Source organism: Pagrus major, chromosome 4 (genome assembly GCF_040436345.1).
Source record: "Pagrus major chromosome 4, Pma_NU_1.0".
Taxonomy (NCBI): domain Eukaryota; kingdom Metazoa; phylum Chordata; class Actinopteri; order Spariformes; family Sparidae; genus Pagrus; species Pagrus major.
The window spans coordinates 2,571,803-2,583,934 of record NC_133218.1 but is presented as its reverse complement, the minus strand read 5'-3'; positions in this window follow the sequence as shown (position 1 = coordinate 2,583,934).

The following is a 12,132-nucleotide window of genomic DNA, read 5'->3' as shown; positions in this document are numbered from 1 at the left end:
AAGTGGGCTGACAAAACAAATCGACCTCATCCTGTGCCTCTCAGTTTTGCATCCAAAAAAACTGTAGGAGGGAATGCACACAAGAACTGGAGTCTTATCAGATTTTTGCCTTTGTTCGTTGGGCAGAGTGTACCCTGTGAGGAGCCTGCTTGGCACATCTTAACAGACTTGAAGGACATTGTTGATCTTGTTGTCAGTCCTGTTCATACTGAGGACTCCATTGCATATCTTGGTTTTAAGATCTCCGAGCACAGTTTCAAGAGGTTTTCCCAGATGTTAATCTTAAACCAAAGCACCACTTCTTGGAACATTATCCATACTTGATCTGTAAGTTTGGGCCACTGGTTGCCCTATGGACTATGTGATTCGAAGCAAAGCATAGCTTTTTTAAAAGAGTTGCAAGGAATATCAGACGCTTCAAAAATGTACTTCTTTCCCTTTCACAGAGACATCAGTATCAGATTGCACATCATTTGCATGCAAGTAGCCAAACCCCCACTGGAAGTAACAGATGTTTCCACTGTTCACATTGATGTCCTTAACAAGGACATTTCAAATGCACTGAGACAGAAGTCTCCAGATATGGACAATGTGTGCTTGGCTAAAAGTGTAGCATATAATGGACTAATCTACAAGTGTGGGATGATCTTGATCCACGGCTCACTGGGAGGACTGCCAGAGTCCAAATGGTGATACTGCAGGACAAACTAAGCTTCATTGTGAAAAAGCTTAGCGGATGGTATATGGAACACTACAGAGCTTATGATCTCAAAACATCACCAAGCAAAGAACTGGAACTTGTTGAGCCACAAGAACTGCATGATACCTACCCACTGGCAGACTACAAAATTAGAGGGATGCGTCTTGTCACTTTGAAAAGATATGTCCATGTTTAAAGGGTGAGGCCTCAAAATATGATAAATTATTTTCTTAAGTGGGAAAACAAAACCCAGACCCATACAATACTAATGTGTTCTCAGAACATATTTATTTTATACTGTAAGCCAAAGTGGTGTGATGATGTCACTGGCAACTCATCAGTTATGTCATTTTTTAAATGCAGGTTGCTGGATTCCAGTCAGTGAATGCTAATCCTATGCTCTCCCCCCTTCTGCTTCTCTTCTCTTTTTCTTCTTTCCTCTCCTTGTTGTCTCCTATATTCTCCTCACCTCCTCTCCTTTCCTCCACCTCTCCTTCTCTTTTCCATCTCTCTTCTCCTTGTCTCCCATCTTCTCCTCACCTCCTCTCCTTTCCTCCACCTCTCCTTCTCTTTTCCGTCTCTCTTCTCCTTGTCTCCCATCTTCTCCTCACCCCCTCTCCTTTCCTCCACCTCTCCTTCTCTCTTCTCTTTGATGTCTCCCATATTCTCACCATCTCTCTTCTCCTCCCCTCTCCTCTTCAGTTTGCCTTCTCTCCTCGCTGCCTCAGCTGATCTCCACCTCTCCTCTTCATTTTCTCCTCCCCTTTCCTCCTCTCTTTGCCATCTCTCTTTTCCTCTAGTTTGACATTAAATTCTCCTAATTGGAAATGTCAGTGGTTTACATGTTGATCCTCACTAACTGTGCTTGTGCTCTGTTCTCAGACCACCATGGCTGGTTCAACACCTGCAAGACTGAAGGTGATTTTAGGAGAGAACAACATTGAAAAGCTGACTCTTCCAAATGGCATCCAAGAGTCACTTGAAGACCTTCTTGGCACGATAAAGACTACCTTTGGGTTAAAAGGTAACCTCAGACTGCAATACATGGACCAAGACTTTGGCAACGACTTCTTCAGTCTGAATTCTACCACTGAACTTCAGAATTTGGGGACAATCAAAGTGATCCACCAGCAAACAAATCCACCTTTGATCAGTGACCTTCAGTCCACTTCATCTCTGTCTATTTCATTTGAGTCTGATGACGGTGCTTCGGTGGCATCAAATGACACAATTATCCTCTCATCCCCTGAATCTGTGTCATCTCGATCACAACAGTGGCCAGAAGACTTTGTAATTCCCCAATTTTCATATGACACAGAGCTACAGCTAGAGAGGGGGAATACTGAGTACCGTGTGAGCCAAAAAATGTTGACTTTCAGCTCCCGAATGCTGTCTGATATCCTGAAAAGAGTAGCAGAAGAAATTTACCGTTACAAGGCCTATCCAGAGGATGCACATTTCTGCGCAGCTCCAGAGGCCCTTATCAAAAAGCACCCATGTTTGAAAGAACCTGGATCATTCAATGGCTGCTACGGTTGGAAACAACAACTGAAGTACAAAATGGCAAACTACAGGACCCACCTCAAATTACAGGGGTGTCCAGAGCTGTGTGTAAACTCCTTGAAATCTAAAGCTACTACAGATACTTACCCTGCTAAAAAATTGAAGAAGCCAAAACGTTCTGAAGCTAACTTATATCCATCCTTTCCTACTGGTGAGACTCTGGACAGCATGGAAAAAGTGAGACTAGAACTTCTGACAGAGATCGGGATAAGGGACAATGAAAGGGTCATCGCAGACAAAATGGCTAACACGTTTGCCTACAGACAACATGAGGTGGTAAACCAAGAACCAAGCATTCAGGAATTGAAGGACAGATGGCCTTCACTCTTCACACAGAAAGAGGTAAGAATGGACCTGAAGTGATCGAAGTCTGTATGCTTCAGGATTTATTGCAGTTAACTTTCATGAATCGGTCATAACTTGATGTGGTTGAGATTGTATAACACTGAACTTAATGACAGAATTTACATTTTGAATTTCCACATGTTATACTTTTTGGGATATAGACATTTTGGCATACAAGATGAGATCAGTTTCAGCATTTTGTTCCATAATACAATATCTACTGTCATTTGTGTTTTGTTTTTAGATAAATACAGAGTTCCAGAGGCTCATGGCTGTTCCTCTTGAGGGGAAGTTCATGGCCCAGTTAGACGTGCACTCAAGTCAGCTGATCAAAGTCATATGTGCCAAAGGAGGAGCAACACGCCAAAAGATTGCAAACATCATGGACACATTGGACCAGGTAAATCTGTACCATCAAACAAGATACTTCGTAACTAAGAGGGCTGTCAAAATATATCTGAATCCTTCATAAAGACATTAATATGGGCAGGCCAATGCTAATCATGGCTTTTATATGCATGAATGTTTTTAGCGACTCAAAAAATACACCACTGAACTCATCCCCTTTTCTTTCTATAATGAATCTCTGGGCTTGTGAATTACTGTTTTTAAATAAAGTACATGTAAGAGTTAAGCAATAAGAGTAAGGATGTCTGTCTTATGAAATTTAGAGTTTAAAATTAATCAACATTTGTTGTTCTAGACTGTGGACATTAATCATCGGAGGGAATGTGTGCTGAAAGCCCTCACCATCTTCCTGGGAGAAGATGCAGATGGCCTGATCAAGGAATACCTTGTAAGTTTCAACAGTTTGTCAGCACATCTTGTCAAAGGGACACAAAAAAAGTTAACTGTTAGAACAAACATAACACCTGAACCATAGTTGGATTGCTGACATGTATTTATTATCATGACCATATTGGACATTATGTAATTCCCAGCAACAACACATAACATATTGGATTGATTTTTTTTTAAGTAAGAAGGGCTTACTTGATTATTTAAGTTCAAAGGAATAGTTTGACATGTTGGGAAATCTTATCTTTCAGATTGATACACCTCTCTCTGCTGTTTCTGGTGTGTGATGACACCCAGCCAAGAAATAGCCCAGCACATAACACATATTGGTACATCACCCAAACACTTAATCACAGTAAGAAGTGAGGCTAATGATGATTTGTGTTTGTGTCTTGTACCCCTCTGTAGGACTGTGGAGCAGATGATGTTCAGAGGGACCTGGAGCAGGTCACCATGGCAGTGTTTGTGATTCGGAAGGAGGGGGAGGGACTGCAGGAGCCACCTGAAGACATTGGCATCGTCATTGAGGGCGTGGAAGTGTTGCATGAACTGACTTCGGTTGCCTCAGCTTGTGCCCTGCTTCTAGGTTTGATTTATGCACTCAACCTAGCTTATCCAAAACCCTTTCGCTTCACTTTTGAAGTGCTCCAAAAAATCTTCATGCAGCTTGATCAGCACAAGATGTCCCCCAAAGTCCAAAATCTGTATATCAAACTTCAAAGCTCCCAGTAATGGCACACAACGATGACCAACAAATGGCCTTGTGCCATATGCGAAGGAACAACTGTGTTTGGACATATAGCATGTAAAATATGTAGTCTCTTTTGGATGTTGGGCCTTTTTTATGCTCCAAGAGACCTCAAACCACAATTTAATGTGCTTTTATACATACTTTGTAACGGGTATGGTATTTTTATTTATTTTATTTTATTTTTTTCAGAGATATTTCCCTCCGTTTCAAGGGAAAGGTTGCATTTCAGGTTTGATGTGCTCAGTTATACAACAAACTGTTGTGACACTCTAAAATTCTAAAAGAAGTGTTTATATTTTTTCATCCCCATTGGTCAGCTACACTGTTCAGATATATATTCATTGGCTATAGCTGAAGAGAAGTTTCTGTATACTCTTGGGGCACTTTTTCATAGTTGACACTATATGTGTTGAGATTGTTAGGCATATGTGTGTAATACTGTGTTGCACTTTACACTTTGATGACAACTTTGTGGTCCTACTAACAGTTACTTGCATTTTGTGCATATGTGTTTTAAAAAGGACAAATGTGTAATGTGTTTGACCAAAAGCTGTGTTGGTTGCCATAAAGGTAATGGTTTATTACATTTATACAATAAAGTATTTTAAAAAAAACATTGGATTTTGAATTTTTTAAAAATATTTTCAGCCAACTTAAAATTGTAATTTTAGCTTTATTAAACAAACTAAAATTTCATTTTAGAGTTACTACAAAAAGTAATTTACACTAAACCATATTATTAGGTTAGAAAAGAGCAATATTTTACTCTTGGGTTATGCAAATTATTGGGTTGGAAAAACTGAAAACTTTAAGTTGAAATGTCTTAATTTTAAGTTAGATTAATGCAAAATGTTTATATGACAACAATTAATTTATTAAGTACATGTGACTTAAATCAATTGTGTTAATCTAATTTATTAACTTCATTTCAAAGAACTTAATTAAATTAGGTGTTACCAATTGAAACAATTCAGTTAAGTTGGTTCAACTATTTTCTTTTTTCAGTGTACTGCCAGTGAGTCTAATGCAACACTGACGACTGTTTTATAAAATAAAAATAAAAACAAATGCCCATAACAGCAGCAGTTGCCGTGGCAGGGCAGTGACTGCCTCAGACACCGTCAACTGGAGTGAAAGGCAGGAAGTGCCACTACTAGCTGCCGCTGCCACGAATTGAGCCAGCCCTTGTGACAAATGGTGAATAATCTACTCTGTTGGGTTCATATATTTGTAAATCTGATTCTGATGGAGTCAGTGCCTCACCAGCCATGAACCTCACTGCATGTCACTGGTTGAGAAGTACAAATTATTTGCTCCGGTGAGAAAGAAACCAGGCATACCTGATGCCAGGTTGCTGGCATCAGGTATGCAATGCACTTTCCTGCTACACTTTCTGTTCAGTACATGGGCTCAAAATTGAGATTCCAAGCGCCCATCGAAGCACAAGATTTTGTCAATGGGCTAGAAGTAAGTAGTGAAGAAAGCCAAGATTTGGGTCTAAAAACCAAACAGTTTGCTCTTTTGGTTATTAATTTAATATTCACCTCATCTAGTTAGGCTATTTAATTTATACATGGTGTTAGAGATCCTAGGCTGACAGGAGATACAGTACATCAATCAATCAATCAATCAATCAATCAATCAATCAATCAATCTATCAATCAATCAGTCTTTATTTGTATAGCGCCAATTCACAACAAAAGTCATGTAATTACACTTTCCAAATTTAGCAGGTCTAGTCTACTCTTAAAGAAAGAGTATCTTTCTTTAATTTATTTACTGAGACCCAACATTTCCCCCATGAGCAAGTGGTGAGAAAAATACTGTTTTTTGACAGGCAGAAACCTTGGAGCAGAATTGGACTCAATGGTTGGCGGCCATCTGCCTAGACCAGTTGGGTTGAGAGAGAGAGAGGGAAAGAGAGAAGGAGAAGGAGAGAGAGATTGAGGGAGAGAAAGGGAGAGAGGGGGAGGGGGTGAGGGAGGGAGGGAGGGAGGGAAGGGGAACAAACAGTGGGAGAGATGTGGGGGTGACAGAAGCCACAACAGTAATAACAGCTTTACTTATTGATGTATATTTATTAATAATACTACTACTACTACTACTACTACTACTACTACTAATAATAATAATAATGATAATAATGGTGACGGTAGTAGGACTCAGACAGGACCACAGCAGCAGGACCACCATCCATTGGAACCTGCAAGACAAGAGAGCACAGAGACTCTGGGGAAAAAGCCAAGTCAATAACGTACATTAATGAGACATAAATGTGTACAGAGAGAGAGAGGAGCTCAGTGCATCATGGGAAATCCCACGGCAGAGGTAACAAAGTGTGGACTAATTTCTCTGCAAAAATAACTCCCAGATTCCTTACTGTGGTGCTGGAGGCCAGAGTAATGCCATCCAGAGTAGCTATATCATTTGATAATGTCTCTCTAAGATGTTTAGGGCCCAGACTTCTGTTTTGTCTGAGCTTAGAAGCAGAAAATTGCAGGTCGTCCAGGTTTTTATGTCCTTAATAGATGCCTGAAGTTTAGCTAACTGATTAGTGTCATCTGGCTTAATGGATAAGTATAATTGTGTATCATCTGCATAACAATGACAATTAATTAAGTGTTTTCTAATGATATTCCCTAAAGGAAGCATAAACTATAAAGTAAATAGTATTGGTCCGAGCACAGAACTGACTTAGGCAGGACTTAAACCAGGTCAATGAAGTTTCTTTAAAACCAATTAAATCTTCCAGTCTTTGTATTAGGATGTGATGGTCAATGGTGTCAAAAGCTGCACAAAGATCTAACAAGACTAGCACAGAGACAAGACCTTTGTTAGATGCAATTAAGAGATCATTTGCAACTTTAACCAATGCTATTTCGGTGCTATGATGCACTCTAAAACCTGATCGGAAATTCTCAGATAAAACTAACTGTTTTCTCAAGGATCTTAGATAAACAGGGAAGGTTAGATGTGGGTCTTTAGTTGGCTGAAAACTCTGGATCAAGTGTAGGCTTTTTAAGAAGCGGTATAATTACAGCTACTTTAAAGGACTGTGGTAAGTATCCTGATAATAGGGAAGGCTGATCATGTTGAGTATAGAAGTGCTAAGTAAAGGTATAACTTCTTTAAGCAATTTATTTGGGATTGGGTCTAACAGACATGTTGATGGTTGAGATGAAGAAATTATTGAAGTTAGCTGGTGAAGGTCAATGATAGAAAAGCAGTCAAGACATATATCTGTTTTACAGCTGTCTCTGAGGGTTCTGTGTTAGAGGTTAAATTGGTACCATCTGAGGTCAGAAGGTGATGAATTTTGCTGAGTGTTATATGAACACAAGGATCATTAGAGGTATGACTCTGTCAGCCTGGCTATAGTGCTGAAAAGAAACCTGGGGTTAGGGGGTTACCTGTTCTTATTTTCCTCTATCAATGCTAAATAATAGGCTTCCCTGGCATTACGGAGAGCTTTTTTATACATTTTAAAGCTGTCCAGCCAAATTAACCGAGCTTCTTCCAGTTTGGTGGAACGCCATTTCCTCTCAATGTCAGCTTTAATATGCATGTTTTTGGGTTGTACCATGGAGCTAATCTCTTATGCTTTATTGTGTTCTTTTTTAGAGGGGCAATAGAGTCAAGTGTCATTCATAGAGAGCCTGCAACAATCTAGGAGGGACTAGGATTAGCACCATTGTGTCGGGACATGACATTGAATTACAAACCAATCTAGAATAAAACATTTTGCCTTGTGGTGTGTAGTCCTGTAATAAGAATTCAAAAGTTATTAAATAATGGTCTGATAAAAGATGGTCTGATTAAATGTTCAATTTCAATGCCATATGCCAGAACAAGGTCAAAGGTGTGATTAAAACAGTGAGTAGGTTCTAACTTTATATTTCTGACTAAGGAGCTCCCAATAACCAGGTTTCTCAGGGGATGTGTCGCTGGGTGGAGAAAACTCATTATAGACGTGAACAGTTTGGTGGTGAACCGTGGACTTTTTCTTCGTACTTTGCCTCCCTCAGACAGTTACCCAGCCTCTGTGGTTTCCTGGGTGCTTGGGAGCTGCCAAGGGATGGCTAGGAAGAGCTACACTTGTCATGTCTCATCCGCCTTCAGGTCATGTTTAAGTTTCTTCTTGTCTTTTAGTTCTGCTTCCTGTTTTATTTTGGAGTCTAACTCTCCTCTCGTTTCATATTCCTTCCTGCCCCTGTGCATTTTACTGCCACCGATTATCTGCCCTTCCTTGATGTGTTACACCTGTGTGTTGTTCTCCCCTCCTCCCTTGTGTATATAGTCTGTGTGCTCCTCGTCTTCTGTGCGAGTTCATCTTTGTCTCCCTGTAGCAAGTGTACAAGCATTTCTCCTCGTGATAGCCTTTCTAGTGTTTGACCCTGGTTTTGATCCTGACTTTTTGCCTCTGCCTGATCCTATTGTCTATGTTTGCTTCACTGACGGATCTCCTTTGTACCAAACCTGATTCCAGTAAAGATTTTGCCTTTTTAAACATAACACATCTGTCTCAAGTCATGCATTTGGGTCCTAGTCTGGTGTGTCAGACCATGTCAACACAAGGTCGGTCCGCACCGACTACTGGGGCCTGGCTAACTACAGTAGCTAACAATCTGGTTTCCATAGTGCGGGAACCGCATCTCCAATTCACTAAGCCTCCCCTCCAATACAGCAAATAAACTACATTTATTACATTTACCAGTATCACAATAGGAGGCAGAGGAGTAATTAAACATCTTACACGACAAGCAAGAGAAAGGAGAAGAGGGAGAAGGAGACAGAGAAGCCACTAGCTGCTAATTAGCGGAGCTGGAGAGTGTGTAACTTAACAACTGTGGAGCTAACATTAAAAGTTGCTAAAATAGATAAGACTATGAAAACTTGAATCGAACAAGTGTTTGTTTAAATGTATAATGAATAATTAATCTCTTTGGTGAAAGCAACAAAATTAGAGAGGGATTAGCAGGAGCAGCAGCGTAAGCTACAAGCCAGTAACACACACACAGCAACAGGAAATGATGAAATACCACTATGTACTAGAACAAGAGATAACATCCCAAACCCAGAGCCTGTGACAGGTTGGGATACATAGCCTACATATATATTTTATCTCTATAATATATTTTTATTATACTTTAATGGCAGACAGCCTCAGTCCCCCTTAGGGTAGAATGTGGCTAATATAACTCTTAAACAGATTGGTATTTGGCATCTATGTTTTTTTGTTTGTTTGTTTTGTTTTGTTTTGTTTCTCTCTCGCTCACTCTTGTGGGGGTGGAGTTTGTTCTGTTTTTGTTTTGTCTTGGTTTTTTCTGTGTGGGGAGATTTATTATGGGTATATTGATACTTGATGGTCTGCAAAGGCTGCCTTAGTCATAGCACAGTAAATCAACATATTCACCTGACCATGTCTAGCTTCTCTGTTAAAGTCTGCTCCTTTAATATTAAAGGCTATAAAGATCCAGCAATGCAAAATAGGAAATTTTCTGTTCAGAATTTTTTTGCAAAGTTACAAGAGACATTTAATAATTTAATAATTCATTTAATAGTAAAAGTAGAGGTGTGGCAATACTAATACATAAAAATGTACCTGTCATCATAAATGTACCGCACTTTGAGGCTGGGAGGTTTCTTTTAACCTATTTATGTCATTAATGTTAATAATATCGTTATGATTAAAATAATGTTTTTTGGTAATGTATTAGTAACCCCCTGAGATCTATGATTTTACTACTTTCAGACCCCAGGGAGCTCAGACCTGCCCTTGTGGGAGCTCAGTTCCCATTGGCTCCTATGTAACTCGAACCCGGCACTCAATGGCATGAAGAACACAGAAGAAGAGTAGGTGGATTGCAACACTTTTAAAAGCTTTTGATCCAATGCTCTTCAGTATTGGATGCTAAGGTAGGTGAGCGACAAGCACAAATCCTGTGCAACAATGAGCTTCATGCAAAATCATTTTTGTTCTTATTCTAAACTTCTCTTTCTGTGTGATTTGTGCAGACAATGTTCCTGGCCACATTCACTTATCCCTTGTAACTAGTCAAACTTGTTGTAAGTTCCTAATTTCTGCTTGATGAAAACCATCTATTCATGAGGAGGTCCGCCTTCATAAGACCTTATTATTAGCATAAATGGCACACCCAAACCAATACTATTCGTGCATACAGTTAAAGTTTGCTGTCTGCAGCTTGGATTAAACTGTCACACAATTAAACACTTTCAGTATTTTTTTGTGAATATCTTTGTATTGTGTGCAAGCAGCACATTCACACGTCAAATTCAGCAGTTTGGTCAGTTCCTTTAAATTTCAAACTAGGACGCGCAACGCCTCTCACATCGGTTTTGCATGTGAAGGGCTCCACAGTCAAGTTTGCAATATTACGTAATATGAAATGTCCGGTTAGACTGTCAAAATAGCATTATTTGTGGTACCCCACCCACAGAAGTGTAGGGCCACTGACCAGGCTGCTGTATTTGAGGCGTTTGGAGTGAGAACGGGCTGGCACAGGATGTAGTAAATTCTAATGTGCACCAGAAACTGGGGGAAATTTTATTATTGGCTTGTCTTTGCATGGTATGTCAGACAACATTCTAATGGCTTTTCCAAGGCATGACAGAATTAATTTTGGAAAGGTTTATCATATTATCGTTGTGTGGTGGAATTGGGGTCATTGTTCTGAAGCCATGGGTGTTTTTCTCCACATTTGTCAGTTTCCCAAAAATAAATAAAAAGTAATGGCCTGATTTGTGCAGCACAATCCCTTTTCACTGATTGCATGTTTATTTTTGCGTGTGGCTGTTTTGTCTGTTTATACTCGGTTACACCGGTTTAGACGGTTTTCTATGGCAGTTTAATTTTTTTCCTTCTCTGCATTTCCATTCTTATGCAGGGCGTCTCTTCTGACCATCCGGTCCAGAGTGTCCCCCCAAGGCATCCTCTGTGTTTGTGTGTGTGTGTGCGTGTCAGTTCCTACCACTTCAGGATGCTTTGGTTTCAACAGTGTGTAGCTGGTCGTGGGCCAGAATGTGACTCATTGTCTCAGTCTCACTGAGGGAGAAAGCAAGGCCTGTTTGGAGGCAGTTTCCTGCGGATACAGCTACGGATGTGGGATCTGTAGTTTAACCAGATAATGGGGCAGGGCAGCTTCTCTGTATCAGGGCCCCTCAAATGTTTTTATGTTGCTAGCAACTAACAGACACACAGGGTCTGGATGATCATGTTTAGTCCAAAGAAACAATATGGGAAGGTTATAGTGGTCTTTGCCGTAGTGTTGAACTTGAGATCTGTTTGTCAGATGGATGGATACTAATGGATCAGCTGAAATTACCATACTTGGGATCCATCAGTGACACAAGAATCTATCCTTAGTGGGGGTTCAGTCTGAAAAATGTACCACAATGCAGAAGGAAAAGTACATTTCCTGCTGTCTGCCACACACCTGCTTGAAACAGGTAACCAGCTAAACTTGTTTGTGTTCTGTAGTATTAAAGCCACAAGGAAGAGTCTAGGCCAGATCTGGGCATTGTACTGCATATTCCGGGCCATTTTGTCTGGCCTGCAAGGTCGACAACAGACCACACCTAATTTTTTTTTTTTTTTTAATTAAAAGACCTAAAATGGCTGTTACTTTAAAATGCTTGTGTATCATGGGTGTCACAGTTGAGTCATGGGAGTAATGTTTGAAGTCACAGCGTTTTCTGCTAAGTCAACCGAGGCACAGCAGGTAGTGCGAGTGGGCATTTTCATTTTGTTCCTGCAATGCAGTTGGTGTAGGTAAAGCAGCAACAACTTTTTACAAAGCTTCATGCTACGAAGAAAGGACATATATTAACCAGCTAAGTAATAGCTCACATAATCTCCAAAAGGAGCAAACCATGTTCTGATGGGGAGTTTTTCAAAAAATGCCTGGTGGACTGCATGGCAATACTTTGCCCGGCAGAAGAGAGTCTTCTTCTTCTG